Genomic DNA, 23,649 nt, shown 5'->3' on the forward strand with positions numbered 1-23,649 from the left:
ACTCTTTCTGTGCCTCTCTTTCCCTCCCTCAATTTCAACAACTCTGTTTGATCTGTTCTGTGTACCTAATTTTCAACACACAAGTTCCAACCACTATGTTTCTCCCATCTCTTTCGCTGCCTCTATTTATGCAGCTATGTTTACCCGCTTCTGTTTACCCGCCTGATTCCCCACATCTCTTTCCCCACCTCTGATTCCACGCCTCTGATTGCCCGCCTCTGATTCCGCGCCTCTGATTCCCCGCCTCTGATTCACCGCCTCCCTTTCCGCGCAACTTTCCTGGCCTACGTTTCCCCACATCTCATTCCCCACCTCTGATTCCACGCCTCAGATTCGCCGCCTCTGATTTCCCGCCTCTGATTCCCTGCCTCTGATTCCCTGCCTCTGATTCCCCACCTCAGATTCCCCCCTCTGATTCCCCGCCTCTGATTCCCAGCCTCTGATTCCCCACCTCTGATTCCCCGCCTCTGATTCCCTGCCTGTCTTTCCCTGCCTCTATTTCCGTGCCTCTTTCTCTGCATCTCGTTTCCCACATCTCATTTCCCCCTTCTGATAACCCGCATCAGATTCCCTGCCACAGATTCCCTGCCTCAGATTCCCTGCCTCAGATTCCCTGCATCAGATTCCCTTCATCTGATTCCCTGCCTCTGATTCCCCGCCTCTGATTCCCCACCTCTGATTCCCTGCCTCAGATTCCCTGCCTCTGATTCCCTGCCTCTGATTCCCTGCCTCTGATTTCCTGCATCTGATTGCCCGCCTCTGATTCTCCGCCTCTGATTCCCCGCCTCTGATTCCCCGCCTCTGATTCGCCGCCTCTGATACCCCGCCTCTGATTTCCCACCTCTGATTCCCTGCCTCTGATAACCTGCCTCTGATTCCCTGCCTCTGATTCCCCACCTCTGTTTCCCCGCCTCTGATTCCCCACCTCTGATTCTCCATATCTCATTCCCCGCCTCTGAATCCCCATCTCTGATTCCCGGACTCTGATTCCCCACCTCTGATTCACGGCCTCTTATTCCCAGCATCTGATTCCCGGCCTCTGATTCCCGGCCTCTAATTCCCCGCTTCTGATTCTGATTCCCTGCCTCTGATTCCCCATTTCTGATTCCGAACATCTGATTCCCTGCCTCTGATTCCCCACCTCTGATTCCCCATATCTGATTCCCCGCCTCTGTTTCCCTGCCTCTTATTCCCCGCCTCTGTTTCCCCATATCTAATTCCCCACCTCTGATGCCCCAACTCTGATTCCCCGCCTCTGATTCCCCAGCTCTGATTCCCCACCTCTGATTCCCCGCATCCGATTCCCCATGTCTGATTCCCCGCCTCTGTTTCCCCGCCTCTGATTCCCCGCCTCTGTTTCCCCATATCTGTTTCCCCGCCTCTGATTCCCCAGCTCTGATTCCCTGCCTCTGATTCCCCGCATTCTATTCCCGGCCTCTGATTCCCCGCCTGTGATTCCCCATCTCTGATTCACCACCTCTGATTCCCCACCTCTGATTCCCCATATCTAATTCCCCGCCTCTCTTTGCCCGCCTCTGATTCCCCGCCTCTGTTTCCCCATATCTGATTCCCCGCCTCTGAATCCCCAACTCTGATTCCCTGCCTCTGATTCACCAGCTCTGATTCCCCGCCTTTGATTCCCCCCGTCTGATTCCCAGCCTCTGAATCCCCGTGTCTGATTTCCTGCCTCTGATTCCCCGCCTCTGATTCCCCATCTCTGATTCACCGCCTCTGATTCCCCACCTCTGATTCCCCATATCTGATTCCGCACATCCGATTCCCTGCCACTGATTCCCCGACTCTGATTCCCCACCTCCGATTCCCCAGCTCTGATTCCCCGCCTCTGATTCCCCGCGTCTGATTCCCTGCCTCTGATTCCCCGCCTCTGATTCCCCATCTCTGATTCCCCACCTATTATTCCCCGTGTCTGATTCCCTGCCTCTGAATCCCCGCCTCTGATTCCCCGCCTCTGATTCCCTGCCACGGATTACCCGCCCCTGATTCCCCACCTCTGATTCCCCATATCTTATTCCCCGCCTCTGTTTCCCCCCTCTGATTCCCAGCCTCTGATTCCCCATATCTGATTCCCCGCCTCTGATTCCCCATATCTGATTCCCCGCCTCTATTTCCCCATATCTGCTTCGCCGCCTCTGATTCCCCAACTCTGATTCCCCGCCTCTGATTCCCCAGCTCTGATTTCCCGCCTCTGATTTCCGGCATCCGATTCCCTGCCTCTGAATCCCCGCCTCTGATTCCCCGTCTCTGATTCCCCGCCTCTGATTCCCCGTGTCTGATTCCCTGCCTCTGACTCCCCGCCTCTGATTCTCCGCGTCTGATTCCCTGCCACTGATTCCCTGCCCCTGATTCCCCACCTCTGATTCCCCATATCTGATTCCCCGCATCTGTTTCCCCGCCTCTGATTCCCCGCCTCTGTTTCCCCATATCTGATTCCCCGCCTCTGATTCCCCAACTCTGATTCCCCTCCTCTAATTCGCCAGCTATGATTCCCCGCCTCTGATTCCCTGCGTCTGATTCCCTGCCTCTGATTCCCAGCCTCTGATTCCCCTTCTCTGATTCACCAGCTCTGAATCCCCACCTCTGATTCCCCATCTCTGATTCCGCACATCCGATTCCCTGCCTCTGATTCCCCGCCTCTGATTCCCCGCCTCTGATTCCCCGCCTCTGATTCGCAACCTCTAATTCCCCACCTCTCATTCCCCATATCTGATTCCCAGCCTCTGTTTCCCTGCCTCTGAATCCCGGCCTCTGTTTCCCCATATCTGATTCCCCTCCTCTGATTCCCCAACTCTGATTCCCCGCCTCTGATTCCCCAGCTCTGATTCCCCGCCTTTTATTCCCGGCCTCTGATTCCCTGCCACTGATTCCACGCCCCTGATTCCCCACCTCTGATTCCCCATCTCTGATTCACCGCCTCTGATTCCCCACCTCTGATTCCCCATCTCTGATTCCGCACATCCGATTCCCTGCCTCTGATTCCCCGACTCTGATTCCACACCTCTGATTCCCCAGCTCTGATTCCCCGCCTCTGATTCCCCGCGTCTGATTCCCTGCCTCTGATTCCCCGCCTCTGATTCCCCATCTCTGATTCCCCACCTCTGATTCCCCGTGTCTGATTCCATGCCTCTGATTCCCCGCCTCTGATTCCCTGCCTCTGATTCCCTGCCACTGATTCCCCGCCCCTGATTCCCCACCTCTGATTCCCCATATCTTATTCCCCGCCTCTGTTTCCCCCCCTCTGATTCCCAGCCTCTGATTCCCCATATCTGATTCCCCGCCTCTGATTCCCCATATCTGATTCCCCGCCTCTATTTCCCCATATCTGCTTCCCCGCCTCTGATTCCCCAACTCTGATTCCCCGCCTCTGATTCCCCAGCTCTGATTTCCCGCCTCTGATTCCCGGCATCCGATTCCCTGCCTCTGATTCCCCGCCTCTGATTCCCCGCCTCTGAATCCCCGCCTCTGATTCACCGCCTCCCTTTCCGCGCAACTTTCCTGGCCTACGTTTCCCCACATCTCTTTCCCCACCACTGATTCCACGCCTCAGATTCGCCGCCTCTGATTTCCCGCCTCTGATTCCCTGCCTCTGATTCCCTGCCTCTGATTCCCCACCTCTGATTCCCCCCTCTTATTCCCCGCCTCTGATTCCCAGCCTCTGATTCCCCACCTCTGATTCCCCGCCTCTGATTCCCTGCCTGTCTTTCCCTGCCTCTATTTCCGTGTCTCTTTCTCTGCATCTCGTTTCCCACATCTCATTTCCCCCTTCTGATAACCCGCATCAGATTCCCTGCCACAGATTCCCTGCCTCAGATTCCCTGCCTCAGATTCCCTGCATCAGATTCCCTTCATCTGATTCCCCACCTCTCATTCCCCATATCTGATTCCCAGCCTCTGTTTCCCTGCCTCTGAATCCCGGCCTCTGTTTCCCCATATCTGATTCCCCTCCTCTGATTCCCCAACTCTGATTCCCCGCCTCTGATTCCCCTGCTCTGATTCCCCGCCTTTTATTCCCGGCCTCTGATTCCCTGCCACTGATTCCACGCCCCTGATTCCCCACCTCTGATTCCCCATCTCTGATTCACCGCCTCTGATTCCCCACCTCTGATTCCCCATCTCTGATTCCGCACATCCGATTCCCTGCCTCTGATTCCCCGACTCTGATTCCACACCTCTGATTCCCCAGCTCTGATTCCCCGCCTCTGATTCCCCGCGTCTGATTCCCTGCCTCTGATTCCCCGCCTCTGATTCCCCATCTCTGATTCCCCACCTCTGATTCCCCGTGTCTGATTCCATGCCTCTGATTCCCCGCCTCTGATTCCCTGCCTCTGATTCCCTGCCACTGATTCCCCGCCCCTGATTCCCCACCTCTGATTCCCCATATCTTATTCCCCGCCTCTGTTTCCCCCCCTCTGATTCCCAGCCTCTGATTCCCCATATCTGATTCCCCGCCTCTGATTCCCCATATCTGATTCCCCGCCTCTATTTCCCCATATCTGCTTCCCCGCCTCTGATTCCCCAACTCTGATTCCCCGCCTCTGATTCCCCAGCTCTGATTTCCCGCCTCTGATTCCCGGCATCCGATTCCCTGCCTCTGATTCCCCGCCTCTGATTCCCCGCCTCTGAATCCCCACCTCTGATTCACCGCCTCCCTTTCCGCGCAACTTTCCTGGCCTACGTTTCCCCACATCTCTTTCCCCACCACTGATTCCACGCCTCAGATTCGCCGCCTCTGATTTCCCGCCTCTGATTCCCTGCCTCTGATTCCCTGCCTCTGATTCCCCACCTCTGATTCCCCCCTCTTATTCCCCGCCTCTGATTCCCAGCCTCTGATTCCCCACCTCTGATTCCCCGCCTCTGATTCCCTGCCTGTCTTTCCCTGCCTCTATTTCCGTGTCTCTTTCTCTGCATCTCGTTTCCCACATCTCATTTCCCCCTTCTGATAACCCGCATCAGATTCCCTGCCACAGATTCCCTGCCTCAGATTCCCTGCCTCAGATTCCCTGCATCAGATTCCCTTCATCTGATTCCCTGCCTCTGATTCCCCGCCTTTGATTCCCCACCTCTGATTCCCTGCCTCAGATTCCCTGCCTCTGATTCCCTGCCTCTGATTCCCTGCCTCTGATTTCCTGCATCTGATTCCCCGCCTCTGATTCTCCGCCTCTGATTCCCCGCCTCTGATTCCCCGCCTCTGATTCGCCGCCTCTGATTCCCCATATCTTATTCCCCGCCTCTGTTTCCCCCCTCTGATTCCCAGCCTCTGATTCCCCATATCTGATTCCCCGCCTCTGATTCCCCATATCTGATTCCCCGCCTCTATTTCCCCATATCTGCTTCGCCGCCTCTGATTCCCCAACTCTGATTCCCCGCCTCTGATTCCCCAGCTCTGATTTCCCGCCTCTGATTTCCGGCATCCGATTCCCTGCCTCTGAATCCCCGCCTCTGATTCCCCGTCTCTGATTCCCCGCCTCTGATTCCCCGCCTCTGTTTCCCCGCCTCTGATTCCCCGCCTCTGTTTCCCCATATCTGATTCCCCGCCTCTGATTCCCCAACTCTGATTCCCCTCCTCTAATTCGCCAGCTATGATTCCCCGCCTCTGATTCCCTGCGTCTGATTCCCTGCCTCTGATTCCCAGCCTCTGATTCCCCTTCTCTGATTCACCAGCTCTGAATCCCCACCTCTGATTCCCCATCTCTGATTCCGCACATCCGATTCCCTGCCTCTGATTCCCCGCCTCTGATTCCCCGCCTCTGATTCGCAACCTCTAATTCCCCACCTCTCATTCCCCATATCTGATTCCCAGCCTCTGTTTCCCTGCCTCTGAATCCCGGCCTCTGTTTCCCCATATCTGATTCCCCTCCTCTGATTCCCCAACTCTGATTCCCCGCCTCTGATTCCCCAGCTCTGATTCCCCGCCTTTTATTCCCGGCCTCTGATTCCCTGCCACTGATTCCCCGCCCCTGATTCCCCACCTCTGATTCCCCATCTCTGATTCACCGCCTCTGATTCCCCACCTCTGATTCCCCATCTCTGATTCCGCACATCCGATTCCCTGCCACTGATTCCCCGCCCCTGATTCCCCACCTTTGATTCCCCACCTCTGATTCCCTGCCTCAGATTCCCTGCCTCTGATTCCCTGCCTCTGATTCCCTGCCTCTGATTTCCTGCATCTGATTCCCCGCCTCTGATTCTCCGCCTCTGATTCCCCGCCTCTGATTCCCCGCCTCTGATTCGCCGCCTCTGATTCCCCGCCTCTGATTTCCCACCTCTGATTCCCTGCCTCTGATAACCTGCCTCTGATTCCCTGCCTCTGATTCTCTGCCTCTGATTCCCGGCCTCTGAGTCCCCACCTCTGATTCCCCGTGTCCGATTCCGCACCCATGTTTCACCACCTCTGTTGCTCTGCTTCTGATTTCCCGGCTCAGATTCACCGGCTCTGATTCCGCACCTCTGATTCCACGCCTCTCTTTCTGTGTCTCTGATTCCCCGCCTCTGATTCCACGCCTCTGATTACCCGCCTCTGATACCCTGCCTCTCTTTCCCTGCCTCTATTTCCGTGCCTCTTTCTCTGCATCTCGTTTCCCACATCTCATTTCCCCCTTCTGATAACCCGCATCAGATTCCCTGCCACAGATTCCCTGCCTCAGATACCCTGCCTCAGATTCCCTGCATCAGATTCCCTTCATCTGATTCCCTGCCTCTGATTCCCCGCGGCTAATTCCCTGCCTCTGATTCCCCGCCTCTGTTTACCCGACTGTTTCCCCGCCTCTGATTCACCACCTCATATTCGCCATCTCAGGTTCCCTGCCTCAGATTCCCTGCCTCAGATTCCCTGCATCAGATTCCCTTCATTTGATTCCCTGCGTCTGATTCCCTGCCTCTGATTCCCTGCATCTGATTGCCCGCCTCTGATTCCCCGCCTCTGATTCCCCGCCTCTGATTCCCCACCTCTGATTCCCCACTTCTGATTCCCCGCCTCTGATTCCCCGCATCTGATTCCCCACTTCTGATTCCCCACCTCTGATTCCCCGCCTCTGATTCCACGCCTCTGATTCCCCACTTCTGAATCCCCACCTCTGATTCTCCGCCTCTGATACCCTGCCTCTGATAACTTTTTACTGATTCCCTGCCTCAGATTCCCTGCCTCCGATTCCCTGCCTCAGATTCCCTGCCTCAGATTCCCTGCATCAGATTCCCTTCATCTGATTCCCCGCCTCTTATTCCCCACCTCTGTCTCTACGCCTCTATTTTGCCTGCACTCTTTCCCCTCCACTCTTTCTGTGCCTCTCTTTCCCTCCCTCAATTTCAACAACTCTGTTTGATCTGTTCTGTGTACCTAATTTTCAACACACAAGTTCCAACCACTATGTTTCTCCCATCTCTTTCGCTGCCTCTATTTATGCAGCTATGTTTACCCGCTTCTGTTTACCCGCCTGATTCCCCACATCTCTTTCCCCACCTCTGATTCCACGCCTCTGATTGCCCGCCTCTGATTCCGCGCCTCTGATTCCCCGCCTCTGATTCACCGCCTCCCTTTCCGCGCAACTTTCCTGGCCTACGTTTCCCCACATCTCATTCCCCACCTCTGATTCCACGCCTCAGATTCGCCGCCTCTGATTTCCCGCCTCTGATTCCCTGCCTCTGATTCCCTGCCTCTGATTCCCCACCTCAGATTCCCCCCTCTGATTCCCCGCCTCTGATTCCCAGCCTCTGATTCCCCACCTCTGATTCCCCGCCTCTGATTCCCTGCCTGTCTTTCCCTGCCTCTATTTCCGTGCCTCTTTCTCTGCATCTCGTTTCCCACATCTCATTTCCCCCTTCTGATAACCCGCATCAGATTCCCTGCCACAGATTCCCTGCCTCAGATTCCCTGCCTCAGATTCCCTGCATCAGATTCCCTTCATCTGATTCCCTGCCTCTGATTCCCCGCCTCTGATTCCCCACCTCTGATTCCCTGCCTCAGATTCCCTGCCTCTGATTCCCTGCCTCTGATTCCCTGCCTCTGATTTCCTGCATCTGATTGCCCGCCTCTGATTCTCCGCCTCTGATTCCCCGCCTCTGATTCCCCGCCTCTGATTCGCCGCCTCTGATACCCCGCCTCTGATTTCCCACCTCTGATTCCCTGCCTCTGATAACCTGCCTCTGATTCCCTGCCTCTGATTCCCCACCTCTGTTTCCCCGCCTCTGATTCCCCACCTCTGATTCTCCATATCTCATTCCCCGCCTCTGAATCCCCATCTCTGATTCCCGGACTCTGATTCCCCACCTCTGATTCACGGCCTCTTATTCCCAGCATCTGATTCCCGGCCTCTGATTCCCGGCCTCTAATTCCCCGCTTCTGATTCTGATTCCCTGCCTCTGATTCCCCATTTCTGATTCCGAACATCTGATTCCCTGCCTCTGATTCCCCACCTCTGATTCCCCATATCTGATTCCCCGCCTCTGTTTCCCTGCCTCTTATTCCCCGCCTCTGTTTCCCCATATCTAATTCCCCACCTCTGATGCCCCAACTCTGATTCCCCGCCTCTGATTCCCCAGCTCTGATTCCCCACCTCTGATTCCCCGCATCCGATTCCCCATGTCTGATTCCCCGCCTCTGTTTCCCCGCCTCTGATTCCCCGCCTCTGTTTCCCCATATCTGTTTCCCCGCCTCTGATTCCCCAGCTCTGATTCCCTGCCTCTGATTCCCCGCATTCTATTCCCGGCCTCTGATTCCCCGCCTGTGATTCCCCATCTCTGATTCACCACCTCTGATTCCCCACCTCTGATTCCCCATATCTAATTCCCCGCCTCTCTTTGCCCGCCTCTGATTCCCCGCCTCTGTTTCCCCATATCTGATTCCCCGCCTCTGAATCCCCAACTCTGATTCCCTGCCTCTGATTCACCAGCTCTGATTCCCCGCCTTTGATTCCCCCCGTCTGATTCCCAGCCTCTGAATCCCCGTGTCTGATTTCCTGCCTCTGATTCCCCGCCTCTGATTCCCCATCTCTGATTCACCGCCTCTGATTCCCCACCTCTGATTCCCCATATCTGATTCCGCACATCCGATTCCCTGCCACTGATTCCCCGACTCTGATTCCCCACCTCCGATTCCCCAGCTCTGATTCCCCGCCTCTGATTCCCCGCGTCTGATTCCCTGCCTCTGATTCCCCGCCTCTGATTCCCCATCTCTGATTCCCCACCTATTATTCCCCGTATCTGATTCCCTGCCTCTGAATCCCCGCCTCTGATTCCCCGCCTCTGATTCCCTGCCACGGATTACCCGCCCCTGATTCCCCACCTCTGATTCCCCATATCTTATTCCCCGCCTCTGTTTCCCCCCTCTGATTCCCAGCCTCTGATTCCCCATATCTGATTCCCCGCCTCTGATTCCCCATATCTGATTCCCCGCCTCTATTTCCCCATATCTGCTTCGCCGCCTCTGATTCCCCAACTCTGATTCCCCGCCTCTGATTCCCCAGCTCTGATTTCCCGCCTCTGATTTCCGGCATCCGATTCCCTGCCTCTGAATCCCCGCCTCTGATTCCCCGTCTCTGATTCCCCGCCTCTGATTCCCCGTGTCTGATTCCCTGCCTCTGACTCCCCGCCTCTGATTCTCCGCGTCTGTTTCCCTGCCACTGATTCCCTGCCCCTGATTCCCCACCTCTGATTCCCCATATCTGATTCCCCGCATCTGTTTCCCCGCCTCTGATTCCCCGCCTCTGTTTCCCCATATCTGATTCCCCGCCTCTGATTCCCCAACTCTGATTCCCCTCCTCTAATTCGCCAGCTATGATTCCCCGCCTCTGATTCCCTGCGTCTGATTCCCTGCCTCTGATTCCCAGCCTCTGATTCCCCTTCTCTGATTCACCAGCTCTGAATCCCCACCTCTGATTCCCCATCTCTGATTCCGCACATCCGATTCCCTGCCTCTGATTCCCCGCCTCTGATTCCCCGCCTCTGATTCCCCGCCTCTGATTCGCAACCTCTAATTCCCCACCTCTCATTCCCCATATCTGATTCCCAGCCTCTGTTTCCCTGCCTCTGAATCCCGGCCTCTGTTTCCCCATATCTGATTCCCCTCCTCTGATTCCCCAACTCTGATTCCCCGCCTCTGATTCCCCAGCTCTGATTCCCCGCCTTTTATTCCCGGCCTCTGATTCCCTGCCACTGATTCCACGCCCCTGATTCCCCACCTCTGATTCCCCATCTCTGATTCACCGCCTCTGATTCCCCACCTCTGATTCCCCATCTCTGATTCCGCACATCCGATTCCCTGCCTCTGATTCCCCGACTCTGATTCCACACCTCTGATTCCCCAGCTCTGATTCCCCGCCTCTGATTCCCCGCGTCTGATTCCCTGCCTCTGATTCCCCGCCTCTGATTCCCCATCTCTGATTCCCCACCTCTGATTCCCCGTGTCTGATTCCATGCCTCTGATTCCCCGCCTCTGATTCCCTGCCTCTGATTCCCTGCCACTGATTCCCCGCCCCTGATTCCCCACCTCTGATTCCCCATATCTTATTCCCCGCCTCTGTTTCCCCCCCTCTGATTCCCAGCCTCTGATTCCCCATATCTGATTCCCCGCCTCTGATTCCCCATATCTGATTCCCCGCCTCTATTTCCCCATATCTGCTTCCCCGCCTCTGATTCCCCAACTCTGATTCCCCGCCTCTGATTCCCCAGCTCTGATTTCCCGCCTCTGATTCCCGGCATCCGATTCCCTGCCTCTGATTCCCCGCCTCTGATTCCCCGCCTCTGAATCCCCGCCTCTGATTCACCGCCTCCCTTTCCGCGCAACTTTCCTGGCCTACGTTTCCCCACATCTCTTTCCCCACCACTGATTCCACGCCTCAGATTCGCCGCCTCTGATTTCCCGCCTCTGATTCCCTGCCTCTGATTCCCTGCCTCTGATTCCCCACCTCTGATTCCCCCCTCTTATTCCCCGCCTCTGATTCCCAGCCTCTGATTCCCCACCTCTGATTCCCCGCCTCTGATTCCCTGCCTGTCTTTCCCTGCCTCTATTTCCGTGTCTCTTTCTCTGCATCTCGTTTCCCACATCTCATTTCCCCCTTCTGATAACCCGCATCAGATTCCCTGCCACAGATTCCCTGCCTCAGATTCCCTGCCTCAGATTCCCTGCATCAGATTCCCTTCATCTGATTCCCCACCTCTCATTCCCCATATCTGATTCCCAGCCTCTGTTTCCCTGCCTCTGAATCCCGGCCTCTGTTTCCCCATATCTGATTCCCCTCCTCTGATTCCCCAACTCTGATTCCCCGCCTCTGATTCCCCTGCTCTGATTCCCCGCCTTTTATTCCCGGCCTCTGATTCCCTGCCACTGATTCCACGCCCCTGATTCCCCACCTCTGATTCCCCATCTCTGATTCACCGCCTCTGATTCCCCACCTCTGATTCCCCATCTCTGATTCCGCACATCCGATTCCCTGCCTCTGATTCCCCGACTCTGATTCCACACCTCTGATTCCCCAGCTCTGATTCCCCGCCTCTGATTCCCCGCGTCTGATTCCCTGCCTCTGATTCCCCGCCTCTGATTCCCCATCTCTGATTCCCCACCTCTGATTCCCCGTGTCTGATTCCATGCCTCTGATTCCCCGCCTCTGATTCCCTGCCTCTGATTCCCTGCCACTGATTCCCCGCCCCTGATTCCCCACCTCTGATTCCCCATATCTTATTCCCCGCCTCTGTTTCCCCCCCTCTGATTCCCAGCCTCTGATTCCCCATATCTGATTCCCCGCCTCTGATTCCCCATATCTGATTCCCCGCCTCTATTTCCCCATATCTGCTTCCCCGCCTCTGATTCCCCAACTCTGATTCCCCGCCTCTGATTCCCCAGCTCTGATTTCCCGCCTCTGATTCCCGGCATCCGATTCCCTGCCTCTGATTCCCCGCCTCTGATTCCCCGCCTCTGAATCCCCGCCTCTGATTCACCGCCTCCCTTTCCGCGCAACTTTCCTGGCCTACGTTTCCCCACATCTCTTTCCCCACCACTGATTCCACGCCTCAGATTCGCCGCCTCTGATTTCCCGCCTCTGATTCCCTGCCTCTGATTCCCTGCCTCTGATTCCCCACCTCTGATTCCCCCCTCTTATTCCCCGCCTCTGATTCCCAGCCTCTGATTCCCCACCTCTGATTCCCCGCCTCTGATTCCCTGCCTGTCTTTCCCTGCCTCTATTTCCGTGTCTCTTTCTCTGCATCTCGTTTCCCACATCTCATTTCCCCCTTCTGATAACCCGCATCAGATTCCCTGCCACAGATTCCCTGCCTCAGATTCCCTGCCTCAGATTCCCTGCATCAGATTCCCTTCATCTGATTCCCTGCCTCTGATTCCCCGCCTTTGATTCCCCACCTCTGATTCCCTGCCTCAGATTCCCTGCCTCTGATTCCCTGCCTCTGATTCCCTGCCTCTGATTTCCTGCATCTGATTCCCCGCCTCTGATTCTCCGCCTCTGATTCCCCGCCTCTGATTCCCCGCCTCTGATTCGCCGCCTCTGATTCCCCATATCTTATTCCCCGCCTCTGTTTCCCCCCTCTGATTCCCAGCCTCTGATTCCCCATATCTGATTCCCCGCCTCTGATTCCCCATATCTGATTCCCCGCCTCTATTTCCCCATATCTGCTTCGCCGCCTCTGATTCCCCAACTCTGATTCCCCGCCTCTGATTCCCCAGCTCTGATTTCCCGCCTCTGATTTCCGGCATCCGATTCCCTGCCTCTGAATCCCCGCCTCTGATTCCCCGTCTCTGATTCCCCGCCTCTGATTCCCCGCCTCTGTTTCCCCGCCTCTGATTCCCCGCCTCTGTTTCCCCATATCTGATTCCCCGCCTCTGATTCCCCAACTCTGATTCCCCTCCTCTAATTCGCCAGCTATGATTCCCCGCCTCTGATTCCCTGCGTCTGATTCCCTGCCTCTGATTCCCAGCCTCTGATTCCCCTTCTCTGATTCACCAGCTCTGAATCCCCACCTCTGATTCCCCATCTCTGATTCCGCACATCCGATTCCCTGCCTCTGATTCCCCGCCTCTGATTCCCCGCCTCTGATTCGCAACCTCTAATTCCCCACCTCTCATTCCCCATATCTGATTCCCAGCCTCTGTTTCCCTGCCTCTGAATCCCGGCCTCTGTTTCCCCATATCTGATTCCCCTCCTCTGATTCCCCAACTCTGATTCCCCGCCTCTGATTCCCCAGCTCTGATTCCCCGCCTTTTATTCCCGGCCTCTGATTCCCTGCCACTGATTCCCCGCCCCTGATTCCCCACCTCTGATTCCCCATCTCTGATTCACCGCCTCTGATTCCCCACCTCTGATTCCCCATCTCTGATTCCGCACATCCGATTCCCTGCCTCTGATTCCCCGACTCTGATTCCACACCTCTGATTCCCCAGCTCTGATTCCCCGCCTCTGATTCCCCGCGTCTGATTCCCTGCCTCTGATTCCCCGCCTCTGATTCCCCATCTCTGATTCCCCACCTCTGATTCCCCGTGTCTGATTCCATGCCTCTGATTCCCCGCCTCTGATTCCCTGCCTCTGATTCCCTGCCACTGATTCCCCGCCCCTGATTCCCCACCTCTGATTCCCCATATCTTATTCCCCGCCTCTGTTTCCCCCCCTCTGATTCTCAGCCTCTGATTCCCCATATCTGATTCCCCGCCTCTGATTCCCCATATCTGATTCCCCGCCTCTATTTCCCCATATCTGCTTCCCCGCCTCTGATTCCCCAACTCTGATTCCCCGCCTCTGATTCCCCAGCTCTGATTTCCCGACTTTGATTCCCGGCATCCGATTCCCTGCCTCTGATTCCCCGCCTCTGATTCCCCGCCTCTGAATCCCCGCCTCTGATTCACCGCCTCCCTTTCCGCGCAACTTTCCTGGCCTACGTTTCCCCACATCTCTTTCCCCACCTCTGATTCCACGCCTCAGATTCGCCGCCTCTGATTTCCCGCCTCTGATTCCCTGCCTCTGATTCCCTGCCTCTGATTCCCCACCTCTGATTCCCCCCTCTTATTCCCCGCCTCTGATTCCCAGCCTCTGATTCCCCACCTCTGATTCCCCGCCTCTGATTCCCTGCCTGTCTTTCCCTGCCTCTATTTCCGTGTCTCTTTCTCTGCATCTCGTTTCCCACATCTCATTTCCCCCTTCTGATAACCCGCATCAGATTCCCTGCCACAGATTCCCTGCCTCAGATTCCCTGCCTCAGATTCCCTGCATCAGATTCCCTTCATCTGATTCCCTGCCTCTGATTCCCCGCCTTTGATTCCCCACCTCTGATTCCCTGCCTCAGATTCCCTGCCTCTGATTCCCTGCCTCTGATTCCCTGCCTCTGATTTCCTGCATCTGATTCCCCACCTCTGATTCTCCGCCTCTGATTCCCCGCCTCTGATTCCCCGCCTCTGATTCGCCGCCTCTGATTCCCCATATCTTATTCCCCGCCTCTGTTTCCCCCCTCTGATTCCCAGCCTCTGATTCCCCATATCTGATTCCCCGCCTCTGATTCCCCATATCTGATTCCCCGCCTCTATTTCCCCATATCTGCTTCGCCGCCTCTGATTCCCCAACTCTGATTCCCCGCCTCTGATTCCCCAGCTCTGATTTCCCGCCTCTGATTTCCGGCATCCGATTCCCTGCCTCTGAATCCCCGCCTCTGATTCCCCGTCTCTGATTCCCCGCCTCGGATTCCCCGTGTCTGATTCCCTGCCTCTGACTCCCCGCCTCTGATTCCCCGCGTCTGATTCCCTGCCACTGATTCCCTGCCCCTGATTCCCCACCTCTGATTCCCCATATCTGATTCCCCGCCTCTGTTTCCCCGCCTCTGATTCCCCGCCTCTGTTTCCCCATATCTGATTCCCCGCCTCTGATTCCCCAACTCTGATTCCCCTCCTCTAATTCGCCAGCTATGATTCCCCGCCTCTGATTCCCTGCGTCTGATTCCCTGCCTCTGATTCCCAGCCTCTGATTCCCCTTCTCTGATTCACCAGCTCTGAATCCCCACCTCTGATTCCCCATCTCTGATTCCGCACATCCGATTCCCTGCCTCTGATTCCCCGCCTCTGATTCCCCGCCTCTGATTCGCAACCTCTAATTCCCCACCTCTCATTCCCCATATCTGATTCCCAGCCTCTGTTTCCCTGCCTCTGAATCCCGGCCTCTGTTTCCCCATATCTGATTCCCCGCCCCTGATTCCCCACCTCTGATTCCCCATCTCTGATTCACCGCCTCTGATTCCCCACCTCTGATTCCCCATCTCTGATTCCGCACATCCGATTCCCTGCCTCTGATTCCCCGACTCTGATTCCACACCTCTGATTCCCCAGCTCTGATTCCCCGCCTCTGATTCCCCGCGTCTGATTCCCTGCCTCTGATTCCCCGCCTCTGATTCCCCATCTCTGATTCCCCACCTCTGATTCCCCGTGTCTGATTCCATGCCTCTGATTCCCCGCCTCTGATTCCCTGCCTCTTATTCCCTGCCACTGATTCCCCGCCCCTGATTCCCCACCTCTGATTCCCCATATCTTATTCCCCGCCTCTGTTTCCCCCCCTCTGATTCCCAGCCTCTGATTCCCCATATCTGATTCCCCGCCTCTGATTCCCCTTATCTGATTCCCCGCCTCTATTTCCCCATATCTGCTTCCCCGCCTCTGATTCCCCAACTCTGATTCCCCGCCTCTGATTCCCCAGCTCTGATTTCCCGCCTCTGATTCCCGGCATCCGATTCCCTGCCTCTGATTCCCCGCCTCTGATTCCCCGCCTCTGAATCCCCACCTCTGATTCACCGCCTCCCTTTCCGCGCAACTTTCCTGGCCTACGTTTCCCCACATCTCTTTCCCCACCTCTGATTCCACGCCTCAGATTCGCCGCCTCTGATTTCCCGCCTCTGATTCCCTGCCTCTGATTCCCTGCCTCTGATTCCCCACCTCTGATTCCCCCCTCTTATTCCCCGCCTCTGATTCCCAGCCTCTGATTCCCCACCTCTGATTCCCCACCTCTTATTCCCTGCCTGTCTTTCCCTGCCTCTATTTCCGTGTCTCTTTCTCTGCATCTCGTTTCCCACATCTCATTTCCCCCTTCTGATAACCCGCATCAGATTCCCTGCCACAGATTCCCTGCCTCAGATTCCCTGCCTCAGATTCCCTGCATCAGATTCCCTTCATCTGATTCCCTGCCTCTGATTCCCCGCCTTTGATTCCCCACCTCTGATTCCCTGCCTCAGATTCCCTGCCTCTGATTCCCTGCCTCTGATTCCCTGCCTCTGATTTCCTGCATCTGATTCCCCGCCTCTGATTCTCCGCCTCTGATTCCCCGCCTCTGATTCCCCGCCTCTGATTCGCCGCCTCTGATTCCCCGCCTCTGATTTCCCACCTCTGATTCCCTGCCTCTGATAACCTGCCTCTGATTCCCTGCCTCTGATTCTCTGCCTCTGATTCCCGGCCTCTGAGTCCCCACCTCTGATTCCCCGTGTCCGATTCCGCACCCATGTTTCACCACCTCTGTTGCTCTGCTTCTGATTTCCCGGCTCAGATTCACCGGCTCTGATTCCGCACCTCTGATTCCACGCCTCTCTTTCTGTGTCTCTGATTCCCCGCCTCTGATTCCACGCCTCTGATTACCCGCCTCTGATACCCTGCCTCTCTTTCCCTGCCTCTATTTCCGTGCCTCTTTCTCTGCATCTCGTTTCCCACATCTCATTTCCCCCTTCTGATAACCCGCATCAGATTCCCTGCCACAGATTCCCTGCCTCAGATACCCTGCCTCAGATTCCCTGCATCAGATTCCCTTCATCTGATTCCCTGCCTCTGATTCCCCGCGGCTGATTCCCTGCCTCTGATTCCCCGCCTCTGTTTACCCGACTGTTTCCCCGCCTCTGATTCACCACCTCATATTCGCCATCTCAGGTTCCCTGCCTCAGATTCCCTGCCTCAGATTCCCTGCATCAGATTCCCTTCATTTGATTCCCTGCGTCTGATTCCCTGCCTCTGATTCCCTGCATCTGATTGCCCGCCTCTGATTCCCCGCCTCTGATTCCCCGCCTCTGATTCCCCACCTCTGATTCCCCACTTCTGATTCCCCGCCTCTGATTCCCCGCATCTGATTCCCCACTTCTGATTCCCCACCTCTGATTCTCCGCCTCTAATTCCCCGCCTCTGATTCCCCGCCTCTGATTCGCCGCCTCTGATTCCCCATATCTTATTCCCCGCCTCTGTTTCCCCCCTCTGATTCCCAGCCTCTGATTCCCCATATCTGATTCCCCGCCTCTGATTCCCCATATCTGATTCCCCGCCTCTATTTCCCCATATCTGCTTCGCCGCCTCTGATTCCCCAACTCTGATTCCCCGCCTCTGATTCCCCAGCTCTGATTTCCCGCCTCTGATTTCCGGCATCCGATTCCCTGCCTCTGAATCCCCGCCTCTGATTCCCCGTCTCTGATTCCCCGCCTCGGATTCCCCGTGTCTGATTCCCTGCCTCTGACTCCCCGCCTCTGATTCCCCGCGTCTGATTCCCTGCCACTGATTCCCTGCCCCTGATTCCCCACCTCTGATTCCCCATATCTGATTCCCCGCCTCTGTTTCCCCGCCTCTGATTCCCCGCCTCTGTTTCCCCATATCTGATTCCCCGCCTCTGATTCCCCAACTCTGATTCCCCTCCTCTAATTCGCCAGCTATGATTCCCCGCCTCTGATTCCCTGCGTCTGATTCCCTGCCTCTGATTCCCAGCCTCTGATTCCCCTTCTCTGATTCACCAGCTCTGAATCCCCACCTCTGATTCCCCATCTCTGATTCCGCACATCCGATTCCCTGCCTCTGATTCCCCGCCTCTGATTCCCTGCCTCTGATTCGCAACCTCTAATTCCCCACCTCTCATTCCCCATATCTGATTCCCAGCCTCTGTTTCCCTGCCTCTGAATCCCGGCCTCTGTTTCCCCATATCTGATTCCCCTCCTCTGATTCCACAACTCTGATTCCCCGCCTCTGATTCCCCAGCTCTGATTCCCCGCCTTTTATTCCCGGCCTCTGATTCCCTGCCACTGATTCCCCGCCCCTGATTCCCCACCTCTGATTCCCCATCTCTGATTCACCGCCTCTGATTCCCCACCTCTGATTCCCCATCTCTGATTCCGCACATCCGATTCCCTGCCTCTGATTCCCCGACTCTGATTCCACACCTCTGATTCCCCAGCTCTGATTCCCCGCCTCTGATTCCCCGCGTCTGATTCCCTGCCTCTGATTCCCCGCCTCTGATTCCCCATCTCTGATTCCCCACCTCTGATTCCCCGTGTCTGATTCCATGCCTCTGATTCCCCGCCTCTGATTCCCTGCCTCTGATTCCCTGCCACTGATTCCCCGCCCCTGATTCCCCACCTCTGATTCCCCATATCTTATTCCCCGCCTCTGTTTCCCCCCCTCTGATTCCCAGCCTCTGATTCCCCATATCTGATTCCCCGCCTCTGATTCCCCATATCTGATTCCCCGCCTCTATTTCCCCATATCTGCTTCCCCGCCTCTGATTCCCCAACTCTGATTCCCCGCCTCTGATTCCCCAGCTCTGATTTCCCGCCTCTGATTCCCGGCATCCGATTCCCTGCCTCTGATTCCCCGCCTCTGATTCCCCGCCTCTGAATCCCCGCCTCTGATTCACCGCCTCCCTTTCCGCGCAACTTTCCTGGCCTACGTTTCCCCACATCTCTTTCCCCACCTCAGATTCCACGCCTCAGATTCGCCGCCTCTGATTTCCCGCCTCTGATTCCCTGCCTCTGATTCCCTGCCTCTGATTCCCCACCTCTGATTCCCCCCTCTTATTCCCCGCCTCTGATTCCCAGCCTCTGATTCCCCACCTCTGATTCCCCACCTCTTATTCCCTGCCTGTCTTTCCCTGCCTCTATTTCCGTGTCTCTTTCTCTGCATCTCGTTTCCCACATCTCATTTCCCCCTTCTGATAACCCGCATCAGATTCCCTGCCACAGATTCCCTGCCTCAGATTCCCTGCCTCAGATTCCCTGCATCAGATTCCCTTCATCTGATTCCCTGCCTCTGATTCCCCGCCTTTGATTCCCCACCTCTGATTCCCTGCCTCAGATTCCCTGCCTCTGATTCCCTGCCTCTGATTCCCTGCCTCTGATTTCCTGCATCTGATTCCCCGCCTCTGATTCTCCGCCTCTGATTCCCCGCCTCTGATTCCCCGCCTCTGATTCGCCGCCTCTGATTCCCCGCCTCTGATTTCCCACCTCTGATTCCCTGCCTCTGATAACCTGCCTCTGATTCCCTGCCTCTGATTCTCTGCCTCTGATTCCCGGCCTCTGAGTCCCCACCTCTGATTCCCCGTGTCCGATTCCGCACCCATGTTTCACCACCTCTGTTGCTCTGCTTCTGATTTCCCGGCTCAGATTCACCGGCTCTGATTCCGCACCTCTGATTCCACGCCTCTCTTTCTGTGTCTCTGATTCCCCGCCTCTGATTCCACGCCTCTGATTACCCGCCTCTGATACCCTGCCTCTCTTTCCCTGCCTCTATTTCCGTGCCTCTTTCTCTGCATCTCGTTTCCCACATCTCATTTCCCCCTTCTGATAACCCGCATCAGATTCCCTGCCACAGATTCCCTGCCTCAGATACCCTGCCTCAGATTCCCTGCATCAGATTCCCTTCATCTGATTCCCTGCCTCTGATTCCCCGCGGCTGATTCCCTGCCTCTGATTCCCCGCCTCTGTTTACCCGACTGTTTCCCCGCCTCTGATTCACCACCTCATATTCGCCATCTCAGGTTCCCTGCCTCAGATTCCCTGCCTCAGATTCCCTGCATCAGATTCCCTTCATTTGATTCCCTGCGTCTGATTCCCTGCCTCTGATTCCCTGCATCTGATTGCCCGCCTCTGATTCCCCGCCTCTGATTCCCCGCCTCTGATTCCCCACCTCTGATTCCCCACTTCTGATTCCCCGCCTCTGATTCCCCGCATCTGATTCCCCACTTCTGATTCCCCACCTCTGATTCCCCGCCTCTGATTCCACGCCTCTGATTCCCCACTTCTGAATCCCCACCTCTGATTCTCCGCCTCTGATACCCTGCCTCTGATAACTTTTTACTGATTCCCTGCCTCAGATTCCCTGCCTCCGATTCCCTGCCTCAGATTCCCTGCCTCAGATTCCCTGCATCAGATTCCCTTCATCTGATTCCCCGCCTCTTATTCCCCACCTCTGTCTCTACGCCTCTATTTTGCCTGCACTCTTTCCCCTCCACTCTTTCTGTGCCTCTCTTTCCCTCCCTCAATTTCAACAACTCTGTTTGATCTGTTCTGTGTACCTAATTTTCAACACACAAGTTCCAACCACTATGTTTCACCCATCTCTTTCGCTGCCTCTATTTATGCAGCTATGTTTACCCGCTTCTGTTTACCCGCCTGATTCCCCACATCTCTTTCCCCACCTCTGATTCCACGCCTCTGATTGCCCGCCTCTGATTCCCCGCCTCTGATTCCCCGCCTCTGATTCACCGCCTCCCTTTCCGCGCAACTTTCCTGGCCTACGTTTCCCCACATCTCATTCCCCACCTCTGATTCCACGCCTCAGATTCGCCGCCTCTGATTTCCCGCCTCTGATTCCCTGCCTCTGATTCCCTGCCTCTGATTCCCCACCTCAGATTCCCCCCTCTGATTCCCCGCCTCTGATTCCCAGCCTCTGATTCCCCACCTCTGATTCCCCGCCTCTGATTCCCTGCCTGTCTTTCCCTGCCTCTATTTCCGTGCCTCTTTCTCTGCATCTCGTTTCCCACATCTCATTTCCCCCTTCTGATAACCCGCATCAGATTCCCTGCCACAGATTCCCTGCCTCAGATTCCCTGCCTCAGATTCCCTGCATCAGATTCCCTTCATCTGATTCCCTGCCTCTGATTCCCCGCCTCTGATTCCCCACCTCTGATTCCCTGCCTCAGATTCCCTGCCTCTGATTCCCTGCCTCTGATTCCCTGCCTCTGATTTCCTGCATCTGATTGCCCGCCTCTGATTCTCCGCCTCTGATTCCCCGCCTCTGATTCCCCGCCTCTGATTCGCCGCCTCTGATACCCCGCCTCTGATTTCCCACCTCTGATTCCCTGCCTCTGATAACCTGCCTCTGATTCCCTGCCTCTGATTCCCGGCCTCTGAGTCCCCACCTCTGATTCCCCGTGTCCGATTCCGCACCCATGTTTCACCACCTCTGTTGCTCTGCTTCTGATTTCCCGGCTCAGATTCACCGGCTCTGATTCCGCACCTCTGATTCCACGCCTCTCTTTCTGTGTCTCTGATTCCCCGCCTCTGATTCCACGCCTCTGATTACCCGCCTCTGATACCCTGCCTCTCCTTCCCTGCCTCTATTTCCGTGCCTCTTTCTCTGCATCTCGTTTCCCACATCTCATTTCCCCCTTCTGATAACCCGCATCAGATTCCCTGCCACAGATTCCCTGCCTCAGATACCCTGCCTCAGATTCCCTGCATCAGATTCCCTTCATCTGATTCCCTGCCTCTGATTCCCCGCGGCTGATACCCTGCCTCTGATTCCCCGCCTCTGTTTACCCGACTGTTTCCCCGCCTCTGATTCACCACCTCATATTCGCCATCTCAGGTTCCCTGCCTCTGATTCCCTGCCTCTGATTCCCTGCCTCTGATTCCCTGCATCTGATTGCCCGCCTCTGATACCCTGCCTCTGATTCCCCGCCTCTGATTCCCCGCCTCTGATTCCCAGCCTCTGATTTCCCACCTCTGATTCCCCACTTCTGATTCCCCGCCTCTGATTCCCCGTCTCTGATTCCACGCCTCTGATTCCCCGCCTCTGATTCCCCATCTCTGATTCACCGCCTCTGATTCCCCACCTCTGATTTCCCATATCTGATTCCGCACATCCGATTCCCTGCCTCTGATTCCCCGACTCTGATTCCCCACCTCCGATTCCCCAGCTCTGATTCCCCGCCTCTGATTCCCCGCGTCTGATTCCCTGCCTCTGATTCCCCGCCTCTGATTCCCCATCTCTGATTCCCCACCTCTGATTCCCCGTGTCTGATTCCCTGCCTCTGAATCCCCGACTCTGATTCCCCGCCTCTGATTCCCTGCCACTGATTACCCGCCCCTGATTCCCCACCTCTGATTCCCCATATCTTATTCCCCGCCTCTGTTTCCCCCCTCTGATTCCCAGCCTCTGATTCCCCATATCTGATTCCCCGCCTCTGATTCCCCATATCTGATTCCCCGCCTCTATTTCCCCATATCTGCTTCGCCGCCTCTGATTCCCCAACTCTGATTCCCCGCCTCTGATTCCCCAGCTCTGATTTCCCGCCTCTGATTTCCGGCATCCGATTCCCTGCCTCTGATTCCCCGCCTCTGATTCCCCATCTCTGATTCCCCGCCTCTGATTCCCCGTGTCTGATTCCCTGCCTCTGACTCCCCGCCTCTGATTCCCCGCGTCTGATTCCCTGCCACTGATTCCCTGCCCCTGATTCCCCACCTCTGAATCCCCATATCTGATTCCCCGCCTCTGTTTCCCCGCCTCTGATTCCCCGCCTCTGTTTCCCCATATCTGATTCCCTGCCTCTGTTTCCCCGCCTCTGATTCCCCATATGTGATTCCCCACCTCTGTTTCCCCGCCTCTGATTCCCCGCCTCTGTTTCCCCATCTCTGATTCACCGCCTGTGATTCGCCACCTCTGATTCCCCATATCTGATTCCCCACCTCTGTTTCCCCGCCTCTGATTCCCCACCTCTGATTCTCCATATCTCATTCCCCGCCTCTGAATCCCCATCTCTGATTCCCGGACTCTGATTCCCCACCTCTGATTCCCGGCCTCTTATTCCCAGCATCTGATTCCCGGCCTCTGATTCCCGGCCTCTAATTCCCCGCTTCTGATTCTGATTCCCTGCCTCTGATTCCCCATCTCTGATTCCGCACATCTGATTCCCTGCCTCTGATTCCCCACCTCTGATTCCCCATATCTGATTCCCCGCCTCTGTTTCCCTGCCTCTTATTCCCCGACTCTGTTTCCCCATATCTAATTCCCCACCTCTGATGCCCCAACTCTGATTCCCCGCCTCTGATTCCCCAGCTCTGATTCCCCACCTCTGATTCCCCGCATCCGATTCCCCATGTCTGATTCCCCGCCTCTGTTTCCCCATATCTGTTTCCCCGCCTCTGTTTCCCCAGCTCTGATTCCCTGCCTCTGATTCCCCGCATTCTATTCCCGGCCTCTGATTCCCCGCCTGTGATTCCCCATCTCTGATTCACCACCTCTGATTCCCCACCTCTGATTCCCCATATCTAATTCCCCGCCTCTCTTTGCCCGCCTCTGATTCCCCGCCTCTGTTTCCCCATATCTGATTCCCCGCCTCTGAATCCCCAACTCTGATTCCCTGCCTCTGATTCACCAGCTCTGATTCCCCGCCTTTGATTCCCCCCATCTGATTCCCAGCCTCTGAATCCCCGTGTCTGATTTCCTGCCTCTGATTCCCCGCCTCTGATTCCCCATCTCTGATTCACCGCCTCTGATTCCCCACCTCTGATTCCCCATATCTGATTCCGCACATCCGATTCCCTGCCTCTGATTCCCCGACTCTGATTCCTCACCTCCGATTCCCCAGCTCTGATTCCCCGCCTCTGATTCCCCGCGTCTGATTCCCTGCCTCTGATTCC

This window comes from Narcine bancroftii, chromosome 2 (assembly GCF_036971445.1).
Source record: "Narcine bancroftii isolate sNarBan1 chromosome 2, sNarBan1.hap1, whole genome shotgun sequence".
Lineage (NCBI taxonomy): Eukaryota > Metazoa > Chordata > Chondrichthyes > Torpediniformes > Narcinidae > Narcine > Narcine bancroftii.